Genomic DNA, 16,374 nt, shown 5'->3' with positions numbered 1-16,374 from the left:
TTAACAAAGGCTGACTTAACAAAAGCTAAAAGATGACAAGCAAAGACTGAGAATCACTTACTTGGGCAGCGTCATAGAAGGAAGACTTCAAAATTATGCTAATTTGAGGTATTATGGCCTCAAGATAAAAGACTTCTAATGAGTGAATTTTATAGACATAGAGTACTTCAATGTCAAATCAGTCCTCACTCAGGCTACACACTGGGGAATGCATATATTTGTTTCTACATCAGCACCTCTTTTACACCTTTTTTACATTAAAGAATTTCTCTAATCAATGCTCTCTTACCAGAAAAAATTTTAAAAATGACAGAAAGGACTTAGTAAATATAGACGTAGTATTCCCTTCCAGAAAACATAAAAAGTCAGAGGCAAAACAGCCCAAGGAAAGAAATTCATAATAACTGAAAGTCATTCACTTTTTTCCTCATTCAAGCATTTATTGACATGCTGTTATGTAAAAGGTATCAGAGTTCACAGTAGAAACTGCTTATTCCACAAGATGCATCAAAGGTTCAAGCTATCAAGGTGAAGCAGATAGGTACCCAGGCTGTTCTGGAAGAAACTGAGAACAGGTCCTTAGAAGAGAAACCTCGGATGTATGAGCTGGAGGGGTCTGGCTGAGGAAGTAAGTGAAAGCCACCTCCACCCTCACTCACACTTGTGTAACCTGAGGAAGAGTTCACCAAATGTAAGTATAAAAGAAAAAATGTCTTTCCAACCACAGCCTAGAAATAGTGGAAGGACAGACAGAAAGGAAGCAATAACTAGAGAAATGTGGAGAAAGACAGACATTGTTAAAGGGAAACCTGTTTCCATATGGTCTCAAGAAAATTTTAAATATCATAAGACCAAAAAAAATTTTTTAAACTATGCTTTCAGATATGCGTCTTAGACCACATGTTGAATTGGACAAAAATAGAAACCTGTATCCTTTTTGAACAGTGGTTATTTAAGCTTGTTCCAGGTCTATAGCACAGAATCGGAAATGCGAGAGTCCAGGGACCTGGGCAAGAGGCATTCCCTCTGGAATGTAGTTACAGTATCATTCTAAGTTTGATTCTCAACTCTTAACTTATTTGAAGAATTCTGACACTATACATTTCTGAGGGTGAAAAAATAGTCCTGCTGAGAAGGTAGCATATGGGGAAAGAATTTTGATTATGCTTTTTTCAAATATGAAAGTGCTTCAGCTGCAACATTCTGGACTCTTGAAAATTTAGTTGATTCTTATAATGTCATGAAAAAGAAACTGTACCAGATGAAGCAAGACAAGTTTTAGATGTGTTTGAGGACTTAAAGACCAAGGTAATCTCAAAAGGAATTTGGACTAATTCCAAAAATGCAAGAGAGAAGGAGGGAAGTGAATAGAAAAATATTTAAGGTTTATTTAAAGTTTATGTGTCTATAAAGCAGCTTTAACCTGTGTGTTTTCTGTCATTATGTTGAGGGATTATGAAATCTCAGCTATCTTTGACTGTTACTCTGAGGTTACAAAGACATTTTTTCAACTGTTCTCACTCTGGGGAAGAGTTGGCATGGAAAAGGAGGAACAGAGGTAGCAGTGTCATAGGATGTGTAGGCAAAGTGTAAGAGAACGACCACAACAGGTCATGACCTGCTTTGGTTTTAATCTAGGTCTTAAGTTAAAGTTCACCTCAAAAAGCAAAGACTTACTGAAGACGGTAAACATGTTACTGAAGCAAAAGTACACGTGAGAGTCATTGGTTACCTACACTTTCCTGCCTTTGGGAGTTTGTATATAGAGCAAAGCATTTTGGGAATAGGACACAATCATCTATTCTCTCATATGATGCCTGCTTATAAGGAAGTTGCATTCTGGAATAAAGACAACCAGGAAAGAGACAAATCTAATAGAGGATGATGATAATGATCAGGGTAGAGTTGTGTATAACCTACCTTGGATCCTCTATGTCAGCTGGCCAAGGCAGGAAAGACTTCATTAAGCAGGTGTCACTTGAGTTGCATTTAGAAAGAAGAGTAGGTGTTTTCCAGTTGAGCAAGGTGATGAGTCATTCCAGGCAAAAGGTATCCCATAAGCAAATACTCAGAGGCCCACACACAGAGTATTCAGAGAATTGAAAATTCTTGAATAAGGTAGAGTGGGGAGATTTGATGATAAGAGATGCAAGTGAACAGATGGGTGAAGCCTAGATTATGAAAATGATGTTATGGAGTTTAGGTTTTATCCTACAGGTGATAGAAAGATATGGAAAACTTTTAGGAGGAGAATGACAGGTCCAAATTTTCAGCTTTGGAATACTTTTTATCAGTGACTTTGTCAAAGCTCATAGTTTTCCTTCATATTGATTAGTCAGAATAAGATTCATCTTATTTGAGCCATTGAGCTTGCCTTCAACATGTCAACTGTTTCAAGCTTTTCTTAGAAGTTTCTGAATGCAACTGAATAATTTCTTGACCTCTAATCTTGTCCTCTAAAAAATTTCTAGTCCTTCTCTCCTTAGGTAAGTAAATGTAAATAGATATTGATCTCCAGAGGAACAGAAAATTAACTACTGGGAAAAAGCAAATGTATTTTTATATTCTTACCTGCTACTAAAGAGGGACTACTCGGGATAATTTGTTTTTCTGATTGCTGTGTTAGAAGTACTCACCAGAGTGCTTTGCATTAGAGTGTCAACACATTAGCTATAGGAGATCTAGCGTAGGTCTTGTTTAATAAGGATGAAGGAAACCTACTGCATTTGTCAATGACTCATCTTTATAAAGATCATCACACTGCCAAGTCCCTGGAATTTGTTGTTGTTTCATGAAGTTGCCATACTGGATAAGAAGAAGGAGGTTAAATTAACAATGTCAGCCAGTATTAAATGAAATTTCCAGGTCAAGGAGACTCCCAGAACCAAGACTAGTATTCCCAAAACTAGAGGAAGTACTGCAGCACTGCCTTGTGTTTCTCAACCACTAGTTACGTTGTGGGACTATAGCCCGGCTCCTGACTTTTCAGAGTGGGAAGCAAAGTGATTTGAGGATTACAAAAGAAAGCCACTCTACTTCTGAGAGGAGGAAATCAAGTGTGACAGCCAGGTATAAGTATTCTTAGAAATAGGCCCACATGATTTGTATAGAAGTTATGAAGAGCTGTTAGCAAAGTCTAGTGCTTTTCAATCTCTCTGGGTTAAATGTAAAAACTTTCTTCCCTCAAGGATGAGTAAAAGTCTTCTTACATTGCATCTGAGTTAATTTGGGAATTGTGCATCTTCTTCCAGAGAGAGATAAGACTGTCATTGTTTTTACAGTCTTAATGGTTCTTGAGCTTTGGAGTTGAGTCCGAAAGTGGCAACATGAAAAAAAAAATCATCAGTCTAGGGATCAGAAAACCAATTTCAGTTCTGGTTATGCCGCACATAAGTGGTCTTATGGGGCCGTTGTGTTTCAATCGAACTTTAAGATTTTGATTTTAAAAATTGGGACATTACCACTCCTGTTAGATTGCTTCTTCTGGATGATGCTTTGTGAATCCAGGACAATGCAAAAACATCAATCTAATATTTTAATAGAGCTATATAAATATAAGCATCACTACTAGTGATGGCCAAAAAGAGCCCCGTTTTAAGACGATATCTGTTTAGGAGAGGAAATGAAGTCATGAAATCAACATTATGATCATGGAGGGCCTGAGTGAATGGTAGAAGGGAGAAGAAATTGGAAGGTTTAGATTTTCCTCTTAACAGCTGAGATTCTGGCAGAAGACAGTTATGAGGCTTTCCAACTTAATAATTTTAAGTACAACTGTGATGTGGTAATAGAAGCTAATTTTATAGATTGGCCTTGATTTTAATGACTCACAAAAGATTAAAGATACTTCAGCTAAGAGGCTAATGTTTGAAGCTCCACATCAAATTGAGTACTGCATCCACCTTTCTGGTGATCAACATCTATCTGGCCCAGGTGACACCAATCATAGCTATTTCGTAACGTGTGGCACCAGAACATCAGCGTAAGGACATTAGACTAGGTGAGAAGATCCATGTAGGTAGTTTGGGAAGAAAAATCACACAATTTAGGACCCATTAAACTTACTACAAGCAAATCAAGACACATTCTTCCTTGCCAACACAAGCTTGCTCCCCTGACATTTCTTCTAGGTATGTAAATGCGCAATTGTTTCTGACCACCTTATATGCTGAGCATATGATGGACTATATTGTTTACTGAGAGTGATGGCAAGGAAAACTGAGCCGGCCCCAGAAGCAGGAAACTGCTCAGGATATTAAGTAGTAGATAGTATGCGTATATCACAACCAGTTAAACTAGTTCTTTAAGCACGGGATATGTGACCCTGCCCCTGTGGCTCCCTCGTGGAGAAAGCTTTCTAGTTTGTCTGTGATCGGTGGTAACCAGGCATCAGCTGTCTGCCTAATTTATCTTGCTTCTATGAGGAAACACAGAACACCTGCTTGTTAATAATAATCACCTATTCAGAGAAAATAAATACGTCAGTCAGAGTCTGCTCAGTCAGAGTCTGCTCGAGACTCTCAGCTCGAAAAGCTGTTAGCTCCCTGAGGCTCTCAGCTCGGAAGGCTGTTACCCTTGATAGTCCCACTTTGTACTCTTATCTCTGTGTGTTTCTTGATTCCTTCAGTGCCACCTGGGTTGGGATCCTTATGACCAAGCTGGTCTCAGTACTTATATATTCCTACTTGCTCCATCAAGTAAACAGTTATCAAAACCTAGTATTTTTTGCTGAAAATCCTTTTTGCATTCTTTCTCCAAAAGAGAGAGAATGCGAAGGCCCCTAAAGACTCAGAATGCTATCAACAATGATCAAGACTTGAGGGCCAGATGCAGTGGGTCACACCTATAATCCCAGTACTTTGGGAGGCCGAGGCAGCCAGATCACCTGAGGTCAGGAGTTCAAGACCAGCCTGACTAATATGGTGAAACCCCCCCGTCTCTATTAAAAATACAAAAATTAGCCAGGTGTAGGGGCATGCACTTGTAGTCCCAGCAACCCGGGAGGCTGAGACAAGAGAATTGCTTGAACCCAGGAGGCAGAGGTTGAAGCGAGCCGAGATCACACCATTGTACTCCAGCCTGGGCAACAGAGCGAAACTCTGTCTTAAAAAAAAAAAAAAAAAAAAAAGACTTGAGGTCCAGATGCAGATAGCCTCTGGTGGACTGTATAGCATTCAATAGAACAATGAAATAAGTTTAGAGACTACTGCAAATTCTTGTTTCCATTGAGAGCTCCTGATAGTCATCTTAGCAATCTCGGCCTGGCAATGACTTTTTTAGCCTCTCCTTCCACACAAGAATATGTTCTTTTTCTCTTACTTCCCTACTTGCCTCTTGACTTGAAGAGCTCAGACTCTCCATCAACAGAATAAATCCTTTCATTCCTGCTTGTTGAGCTTCTCCAACAGCTGTGGCAGTTTTGCCAGCAAAAGTGGTTCTGTCTGTAACTCCACTCTTACTTCAAAGGCCTGGGAGAAGGTCAGCTAGATTGCTCTCTATTCTCACTGTGCTCAGTCTCACTCTAGTTTCCTCGCTTATCCTTTCCTTTCCTTGGCCCATCATCAAAACCATGCCTTGTTTCCAATGCAAAAAAAAATGGGGTTGAGATAAAGGTAATACCAATGATAAGTGTTTTCCCAGAATTTGAAGGGTTGAAAATTAAGATATGTGACTCCCAACTGCAAAAACAACTAAATTCAAACCTAATTGTCTCTAAACTCTAACATTATAATCAGCATAACCTGGTCCTTCCTCAAGTTCCTTCTCTTCTGAGGAATTACGTAGAAGATTCATTATCTTCACCTGGGAAGTTGCATCTCCCTCCCCGGCCATCTCGATCACTTCCTTGGACTCTATAGGCAAAATATCTAAGTTTCCAGGCCCTGCCCAATGGCCACCTTAGCCTGTGATACCAGTGTTACAAGTACTATGTGTTCAGGGCACTTCCACTCCAGTGCTTCCTTTCCTGTTTCTGGAAAAGCTCCCCACATGCTGGAGGCTGTTCTCCAGAGAGAGGTTGGAGATCAGGTCCTGTGGCAATCAAAGCCAAGCTGTAGGCTTCAGGCACAGTCCAAAAGCTAATTCTCCTAGTTACCCACTGTAGTCCTCCCACCTATGAAATGAGCAAAACCATACCCATCTGTGTTGTTATGAATATTTAATGAGATATGTATTAAAAGGCCTTAACAGAGCATGGCACACAGCAATGATTTAATAAGTAATATGAGCTATTGACATGGTCAACAGGAAAGACAAAAGAGAGAAGGGTTTATGAGCACAGACTCTGGAGCCAGATACTCCAGGATTGAATACTGGCTCTGCAACTCATTAGCTGTGTGACTTTGAGGAAGTTACTTAACCTTTCTGTACCTCTTTCCTCATCTGAAAAATGGACAACGGTGATGCTAGAACTCGTATCTTCATGAGCATGAAGACAGCAAATATATGTAAAATGTTTGAGTATTTCTTCCTACAGTAGAAATCTCCCGTGCTTAAAGTTGAAGTTCTTTTTCATCCCACACTTTGGTTCTGTATTCCTCCTAGCAGATGACCAAAGCACCAGTCCTTTCTATGTAGTTATTGCTTTTCTACCTAAGGACACAAGAAAAATAAAGAACATGGCTGTTCTTTATTTGTTGTTCATAAAAATACTAATGTTAAGCTTTGCACGTCTTCCATTCTTTGACTGGTAGTATAATAACTTAAAAAATACTTTAGCAGGTCACTGAAATCAACAATGTCCCCACTTCCCCTGGAATGGATTCTGATTACCCTGCTAGCCTTCCTTTTACCTAATTCCTTTTTAAAAGCTTTGATGTGGCACAGACAGAGCTTCTGTGATATGTAATATAGATTAAAAGCAAGAAAATTTCATCAACAGAGCATTAAACTTAAATATCTAAAGGCCAAAGGGCCGGAAATTCAACCTAATTAAAATGGCTAAACACAGAGTCACAATTAAACAGTGAGAGAATTATGGAAAAGTAAATATTTACACACACATTGTACACTTCTTAAGGTTTACAAAGAAACGCTTCTCATCTGCACAGCTTTCCTTTGTAATGATATTGTTATGAGGCAATAAATGTGGTTATAGTTAATAACAGATGTTAAATGGCATAATTCATCCAGAAATCTCACTAATTACTGCAGAAGCACCAGACAAATTCACAGCGTCGTATGGGAGGTATTTCTTATCTGTTAGTTTGTAAACTGAAAGGTTATTTGTAGAAAAAGGAATACTTAAAATAAAGCTGTAGTTATTTAAATGAAAAGTTTAAACACTTTAAAGCTACAACAGGCTTCCCCTTCCAAAGAGTTCATGTTTCATTCAGACAAAACAAAGCGGCCCAAATGAGTTTGCGTTAACTTGGCCACTATTGTGGTAATCATTTTCTAAATTAGTTTAGGGGGAATGTTCCATATTTTAAACTGCATTACTTGTTGTCTTTAGAATAACGCTTACCATCAAATATTTCATTTTTCTTCAGCCCAATGCTTCTCTCCTTGTAAGGGCACTGGCACATTTAAATAAGGAGGAAGGCAGACAGGGTACAATGTCACCTAAAGTAATTTTACTTTACATAGATCATACAGAGAAGAGGTGGAAAGTATAAACACTTAAAATCATTTTCCATAATAAATTTGGGAAGACTGATTAGAAAAATTAAAATCAAGGGCAACTTCTGTTACCTTCACAAAAGTTCAAACCCAGGAGTCACTGTGAGACTCCCCATGCCCTTAACAGTCAACTCTCACTTGACATCCTAATGTTCAGTTGTTCTCTCCTCCTCTGTGTTGTCTCAGCAGTGGTGCCCTTTGAAAGGCTTGTGGTTGACCTGCACCATATTTTACAAAGCTTTCCTTCTTGGATTTAATTCCTATCGGTCTTCAAAACAAAAGAGTTTTATTTACATCCTGATTTAAATAAAGTCAGGATGCTGAAGTTAAAACAACAAAAATTTCCAAGGTTTTCGGTCGTACAAACACACATCTGTGCATGCGCGCACACACACACAAAGACAGGAAGAGACAGCGAGAGAGCAGGATGGATATTTGAGCAGAAACAGAGAGAACAAGAGACAAAAACTACCTGCAGTTTTCTATGAAATAGAAACCATTATAGCAGACCTCTGGCATAATGTTTAATTGTTCCTTTTTCTTGTGGAAAGCCTGGTGGCCAGGTTATTTATTTATTTATTTTTAATGTCTCTGAGTGAGACAACATTTGAGATATCATTAAGTCTTCCAGTTTTGATTTTTTGGAGAATAGCTTTCCCTTAAAATAGAAACTTGGCAATAAAAATCAATGTATACCCATCAATATAATCATCAGAGTCAATGGAGAATTTTTTTTTTCCGTGTTAACTTTTGGAACAATCTGAAAAGAAATCTGCTTAGGAAAAAGGCAAGGACAGCATATACTAGTGAATGGAGAGAATGGACTAGACTGGTGATCCCCAAACCTCAGTGCATATATGTACCACCTGGGGATCTTTTCAAAGGACAGATGCTAACTCAGGAGGTCTGCAGTGGGTCTGCCACCCTACATATCTAATGAGCTCCCAGATACTGCTGCTGCCTGTGAACCACGCTGTGAGCAGTGAGGACCCAGGGGACTGCTGACAGTCTCCTCTAAATCTGGTATCCTTACACAATAGAAAGCAAAGTGAAAGTTCATATTGAGCCTTAAATTAGAAAGCTGGAAGGGTACTTAAGGGGAATCCTGATTTACTCCCCATCACATGATCTTCTATAGTATCACGGAGAAACTATTCCAGATGGCTGAAGAAGTATGTGTTTCTAACAGTCTCCTTTGAAAACAGCCTGCAACATTGCTTAGTAGTTAATTCAGTTTTTAACAACCTCAAAAATATTTAGCAAAACTTTGCTTTGCTGTATCATGAGTTAATTCTTTATGTACAGATTTCCATTTAGACAGAAAATTCCTCTAAATGATACCCCTTTGTAAACTAAAAGAATCATTAATACATAATCTCTCAGTTTCCATTCTTTACACTAAGCTATCTTGGATGGTTTAGACTTTTCTCAATGGGACATTTTCTAAGCCTTTAATCATCTGGGTAATCTTATCCAAGTTATGTCATTCCCTTTAGAGAGTAATTTATTCTACCCTCAGTTAAAAAACATCCATCCTTTTTGTTTTCATTCTTTCAATCCCTAAAGGCCTACTTCTTTTCAAGAATTTCTATATCATCACCATAACAGATCATTATCATCTCCTTAAGATCTTATGGTGAGTAACCTCCAAAATCTCAGTCTTATTAGGTCATTCACTTGCAACACAATTGAACTGAACACAAGGAAGAGATCATAATTAGTATACAAACTGTCACCATGTCACAGCTCTGATGTTTATGCATTTTGATGTTTTGCCCCTGATAATCTAATTGTTTTCTAAGTAGTTCCTAAACTACTGACATATAAGACACATGGACTCAGCTAAAACATACATTGGGAAAAAAACTCAATACTTTCTTATATTTAGCTTTGTATTACACACGAAAGCTTAGTATTCATTAGGCAAGTTAACATTATTGAGTAAAAGCTTCCTTCTTTTTAAAGCAGGGATGATAATACCTACCTCATAGAGATTTGCACAGATTAAATTAGATTATATTTATATTACATATATATAGATTATGTTAAATTAGATGCTGCATATATAGAGATTATACATAAAAATGCCTAGCACACATTGGTCATTCAATAAACAATTACTTCATTTTTCTCCAAGTAATGAAACTTCCCAATCAGACTATCACTAGTACTTAGAATGGCATTTTTCACCTAGCAAGCAGTTGATAAATCTGTTGAATGAATGTATCAAAATATAGGTATAATCAGGCTGAGAATCCGAACAAAGAAAAATCATTTGAGTTGGTTAAGTCCCACTTTCATTATATTGATAAATTCACATCAATTCCTCAGACTTAGCTTTTAAAAGTTTCATTCTCAGGGTTAAGCAACATAACAAAAACCAGATACCAGGTTTACATAAGACTAGTGTCTATTTAGAGCATTCAAATAATTTTGGTATAAATGGCCATAGAAAAAGGGCGAATTTTTTAGAGGAAAGATATATAAATGAATTACATTACATAAGGATTATATTAATTTGCTGGGAGCCTTTATTTACCTATAGAGACTGTGTCAAAAAAATATTAAATATCACAGTTAACTGATACTTTAGGCTGGAGACTCATGAAGAAGGTGATAATGAGTAAACTTGACCTCTCGTTGCCGTATAGACTTCTATCTCTAAAAGAAAGGCTGTATATTGGCATAGCCACCATTTGATTAGTGGGGTACATTTTGATGTCTTAGGTTACTTAAAGCTGTATTTTCTCAATTATATGAATGAAAATTAAATTATATAACATATATATATTAAATAACACAGCATTTTATTAAAGCCTTTGTCACAGTGTCTAATAAATTTTAACTGTTTTTCACAGATACTCATTATTTACGTAGGTATTCTTTTTTTTTTTTTTTTTTTGAGACAGAATAATCTCACTCCCTTGCCCAGGCTGGAGTGCAGTGGCACGATCTTGGCTCACTACAACTTCTGCCTCCCGGGTTCAAGAAATTCTTCTGTCTTAGCCTCCTGAGTAGCTGGGACTACAAGTGCCTGCCACCATGCCTGGTTAATTTTTGTATTTTTAGTAGAGATGGGATTTCACCTTGTTATTCAAGCTGGTCTCGAACTCCTAACTTCAGGTAATCCAGCTGCCTCAGCCTCCCAAAGTGTTGGAATTACAGGCGTGAGCCACCGTAACCAGTCAATATAGGCATCCTTTTAAAAAAGAAATGAGAACTCTTGAACTCTACATTTGGAATGATTTGATACATCCAATTATGCTTATCTAAAGTCTTAAAAAATTGATTATATCTGTGGCTTCAAACTGAGTGATGATTTATGACATTTATTTTCCTGTGATAATGTTATTATTTCTAGATTTTAATAAAAAGCCTAAATGATTACATGATTATACATTAACATTTCTAGTTATAACTGACAAAAAATATTTTCCCTTTTAAAGGAGCATAACTTCATTATTAATCAAGTAATAGATGCTTAGTGATAAGCATCTATTATTAAAACTACTAAAACAAAATTTACGGCAACACATGACAATGTAGACATCAAAGACAAAATTTATTGCCAAATTCAAACAGATTTAAGATTTTAAAGCAAATTTGGGGCTGGGCGCTGTGGCTCAAGCCTGTAATCCCAGCACTTTGGGAGGCCAAGGTAGATAGACGGCTTTAGGTCAGGAGTTTAAGACCAGCCTGGCCAACGTGGTGAAACCCCATTTCTATTAAAAATGCAAAAATTAGCTGAGTGTGCCTGCAATCCCAGCCACTTGGGAGGCTGAGGCAGGAGAATCCCTTGAACCCAGGAAGCAGAGGTTGCAGTGAGCCAAAATCGCGCCACTGCACTCCAGTCTGGGCTACAAAGTGAGACTCTGTCTTAAAAAAAAGAAAAAAGAAAATTAGGGAAAGTCTTTGTCTTAAATTTGGCATTAGCAAATCTCTTGGTAAATTCTTTTAATTAATGTTTCAAAACTGAACATACACATGGCTTAAAGGCAAGTTAAGTAAAGTAAGTAGTTTCACGTTAGGAAAAATAACCAAGTCCTCCAGTCAATGCTTTTCCCCAAATTCCCACTCACCAGAAACACTAAATCCTTTAGAGTTCTTTCTTTAGCTATTTATCTTCATATCTTTAGTAATTAGCATAACATACTACAGATTAGCCTTGAACAACACTGTTTTGGATTATATGGGTCCACTTACACTTTTTTCGTTTTTTTTTTTTTTTTTTTTTTTTTTTTTGAGACAGAGTCTCACTCTGTCACCCAGGCTGGAGTGCAGTGGCGGGGATCTCAGTTCATTACAACCTCCATCTCCCAGGTTCAGGTGATTCTCCTGCCTCAGCCTCCCCTGTAGCTGGGACTATAGGCTGGGATCACCACACCCAGCTAATTTTTTTATTTTTAGTACAGATGTGGTTTCGCCATGTTGGCCAGGCTGGTCTCAAACTCCCGACTTCAGGTGAACCACCCACCTTGGCCTCCCAAAGCACTGGTATTACAGGTGTGAACCACTGCACCAGGCCAAGGGTCCACTTATACTTAGTTCCATACACTTCAAGCATGCACCTTCTTCATCCTCCTTCATCCTAATAGGGTAATGTCATAAGTTTTGCTAGATCAGTACCTATTACTTACATTATGATGACTGTGCAAATGTTATGCATAGTTGAACCATGTAGTATAATTACTCTTATACTTTTATACAGGTATTTTTTTTATATCTTAGTGTTATTTTGTTCTTTATTTTTCCTGAAGATAATAATCTTTAAAAAAATTTGCCTAGATTTCTAAATACAACACTTACACCCAAATTCTTCAAATATCTCTCAATCTGTTCAAACTTCTTAGGTATTAAATCAACATCATCTGTTTAAAGAAAACTCTCTGAAAGTCTTTTGATTAACTTGCTTGTACTGGTTGCCTTCTGGATTTGGTATATATTAAAAAGTACTCATCTTGAAACTTTAGTTGCTCCTTTTTCCGGGGACTGCATTTGTCCATGTCTTAGGTTATATCACCTGTTTTCTGGACCTCATGTACTCATCGTTTGGGGTTTCCTCACTTGTTTTGCAGGAAACATATAGCCCTAATTTCAATAACTTTTTGTAAGGTAAATTTTTAAGACCTTATTTGGCACAACATAAATTTGTTCTACCTTTACGGTTAATTAAGAGTTCACTGTATGTAGACCCCTAAATCAAAAATCATATTTCCTCAGTTTTGAAAGTATTGTTCATTTACTTTCTACTGGCCAGTATTGGGTTTAGAGGTCTAAAGCCAGTCTGCTGCTTCTTTCTTCTATGACATCTAATTTTTTTTTTCTGTCTGCAATTCATTTAGCTCCTCATTTATCCACCATATGTTTGAAATTTTACAATAATACTCCTTGGCATAGCAGTAATCTATCTTTAGGTCACTGCCTAGGCTCACTCTATCTGGAAACTTGGAGTATTCAGTTCTGAGGAATTACCTTAAATTATTTAATGATTTTCTACATTTCACTGTCTCTATTCTCTCTTTTGGAGTTCCTGTTACTTAGCTATTGGAACTTATAGACTAGTCATCTAACTTTATCTCATTCACTTTTTATCATTTTTCTTCATTTTCTAGGAGATTCTTCATTTAGTCTCTCTCATCTTGTGAGGTTTCATTTCTGCTATTTTAACCTCTGCATGTTTTCTTGTCCTCTGAATTCTTCTTAAAATATAGCCTTTCATTCCAATTCTACAATTGTAATACTACCTTATCTTACATCTATAACAGTGTTAATAATATTCACTGGTTTTAGTTTCACTCTCCCTGTATATTTTCTGTTTCCTTCATATTGTTCTAGTCAGTTTATTTTGATTTCTGCCATTTATATCAGATACTGTCCTTAAGTGTTTGGTGATCCTTTACACTCTGCTCCTATTAAAGAGGAGGGCACTAAGAGGCTGATTGAAATTTTGCTTTCATGGTAAAGGCTTGTGAACTGTGGGTTTCACTGTAGGGTGCTATGAGTAAGCTATTTTGTTAGACCGATAGCAGTGTCAGAAACATTTACTTAATTTCCTCGTTTTGCATGAAACCTTGCCCCCTGCTGTGTCTGGTGTTTCCCAGCCCAGAGAGCCTATGTTTCACTTATTCAGAAAATAAACCGCTCATCCACAGCTCTCCCGGAGGAAGAGAACCTTGGAGTTTCCTGCATCTTACATATTCTTTCAACTCGCCCTCTTTTTTTGTTTTAAGCTCTACTTCACCTCCCACATCCAGAGTTACTTGGCATCACCAATGCCTGAGAAAACTAAGGATTCTATGGAGTAAATCAAGTTGCTGTTTTCCCTTTTCTCGCTCTCAGTTTAGGATTTCGCTTTTTCAGGTTGGCTGCATTCGATTGCTTTATCCATCTGCATTTTATTTTTAACCATGTGATGCTTTTGCCTCTTCTCTTTTTTCTTTGTCCTTGCAGGTTTATGTTTTCAAAGTGGAGGGTTAGGAAGGACTGAAAGGAAATGCTTATGTTCAACCTACCACCTTTAGTTGGACATCTCTATAAATGGTTGGTAACTATATATTAAAATGAGATTTTATTAAACTTCCCCTATTCTACAGTCAAGAAGATACAACTATTTTTTTGTTTTTATTTTTGTTGTATTGTAATTGGACATTTTCTGGGTTATTCTCTTAAGTGGAAACAAAAATCCGTGCCAATGGTTACTGTACTGCCCAATAAAGTTTTCATATTTCACAAGCTTTCTGAATTTTCACTCAATAAATGGTTACAAATACCTCTTGAGGTTCAGAGCTCTCTTAAACCTAGACTTTCTATTACAAAACTAATCACAAGGAAATTCAGTTGGTTCTTCCTAGGCACAGTGATGAAACTTAGTTGGTTTTTAACTATCAAGAACTGCCTAGTATGCAATACTCTTTGCTTTATAAAGTTGAATAACCCTAGTCAATCAGCAATATTCCAACTTCTTAGAGAAGATCATGAGACAGATCCTTATTTAAGAAGAAAAGTACTCTGACAAATGTTTTCACTGTGTCAAGTTGGTCTCTCTGAATGACTTCCTTGGGCCCCTGCATGTTTGAGGAGTGAATATGAGGAGATCTTATTTTCTCTTGAAGTGTCACTGTTTAGAACTTTCCAGTGGCATCAGGTCCTATTAGAGTTTGCTGAAAGATCAACAGGTAAACATCAGGAAAAAAAAGGAAAAACCAAACAGACTTTCCGTTGTACTGCAATTCATGAAGCATCTTGAAGCCAAATGTTTTCCAGGCTTATACTACAGGTTTTGGGGTGGGTTTATTTTTTCTTCCAGTTCTATTTAGCACTGCTTGTTTTCCTCCTGATCCATATTCTACATGTATCTATTAAGTTTACCAACATCTCAAGTGTGGTTTCACAGATCCATCAAAATTTACAGTAAATTAGAAAGGTAATGTTTCCAAGAAGATTGAAAATTACTGGTAGTAAAATAATAACCACAACCCAGATTGGACCCTCTGGAGAGGCTGAGGTTTGCTTTTCCTGAAATGGTCAATTTTAGATTGCAATTGAGGCAGCTTCCGAAGTGATGAGTGAATCAAAGAGAAAGAGTTTAACAAGCCCTTATGTTTCAAGTTCTGTAATCTCACCCTCCTGGTATGGATCCATCATGTTTTCTGCAAAGTTATTTATATGTCTTCTTTTCCCTAAGCACTATAATATACAAAACCACACAAACACTTGTAGTGGTTGTATTGTTGTTGATGTTATTTACAATTAAGCATCGTTAAAGTAAACCTGCTGTCTTGTAAAGGTGATGTGAGAAAATGTTCAGTGTATCAATTTTAGAGGTTTAATGAGTTCAGTCTTAAAGATGTAAAAGACCTTCCTTTCCATTTCCTTTAAAAACTAAACTATTCTTCCATTTTCAATATATCCAAAGTAAGGTCACACAGTGCCTTCAGTTAAAAAGGCAGCATGCTCTAAGTGGATATCAATGAGTGGTTAATTTACAGTGAGGCTGAGAGAAGAAAGAAAACAAGGTTGGGGTAAGGGCTGTAGTCCAAATTTGCCAGTTTCCCAGGTGAGTGCTCTATTTGAATTAAAATATTGGTTTTGCAAGCTCAAGTCAACAGAGACTTCTTTCCCCACAATTCCACACAGTATATAAAGAACAAACCTCAAAGCAATTCAGTGGGCACATATTTGGTAACTGAAGCACTCTATCTTGCAAGCACATTAAAAGAGAAACAAAATCCTTACTGCATTCAGACAAGGCTCCTTCCCAGCTGAATATAATGTGACCACAACATGGAGTACAGAAACTAGTTACAGGTGAACTTCAAAAGACTGGACTGTTAGGTCAGCACACACTCATTTAACTAATCGGCCTCCACGATTTGTGAAACTGGATTGACTCCAATAAACTACAAGGCTGAGCATCAAATGAATGTGAAATGCCTCTTGAAATTTAGCTGTACTTCACCAAATTTTGAAGTTAAATTAATAAAAGAGGGTGTAACTTTAGTTTTGCTTATAATAAAATTTATGAACTTTCAAATTTCAGTATCGGGAAAAATGCACATCAAGAAGTTTTCCATTGCCTTCTCATAAATACTATTGCCCTATAACAATTTTTATGTACACAATTATGCATAAGGTTATTCGTTTCTAAACACTTGATGCAAGATTTGCCTTAGTGTATATTCAAAACATTAATCAAAATTTCTCCATATTCATTCTAAAAGAAAAAACTTCAGACATAAATTGTGAGAATTTTAG

The 16,374-nt window shown here is 37.1% G+C and overlaps 1 long non-coding RNA gene across 3 annotated transcripts in view; it reads left to right on the top strand.

The window, feature by feature from the left end:
- The first annotated feature begins 484 nt into the window (after positions 1-484).
- LOC105709310 (uncharacterized) overlaps positions 485-16,374 on the top strand; it is a 66,955-nt gene continuing 51,065 nt past the window's right edge. For all 3 annotated transcript variants that reach the window (XR_010337021.1, XR_010337020.1, XR_010337022.1), the window contains exon 1: positions 485-691. This is a non-coding gene — a long non-coding RNA (uncharacterized LOC105709310). The remainder of the gene's footprint in view (positions 692-16,374) is intronic.

Source organism: Aotus nancymaae, unplaced genomic scaffold, assembly GCF_030222135.1.
Source record: "Aotus nancymaae isolate 86718 unplaced genomic scaffold, 86718_ANA_hifiasm-v0.15.2.pri h1tg000041l, whole genome shotgun sequence".
Taxonomy (NCBI): domain Eukaryota; kingdom Metazoa; phylum Chordata; class Mammalia; order Primates; family Aotidae; genus Aotus; species Aotus nancymaae.
Note: the sequence above shows the minus strand (reverse complement) of the source record. Positions and strands in the feature narration are given on the sequence as shown.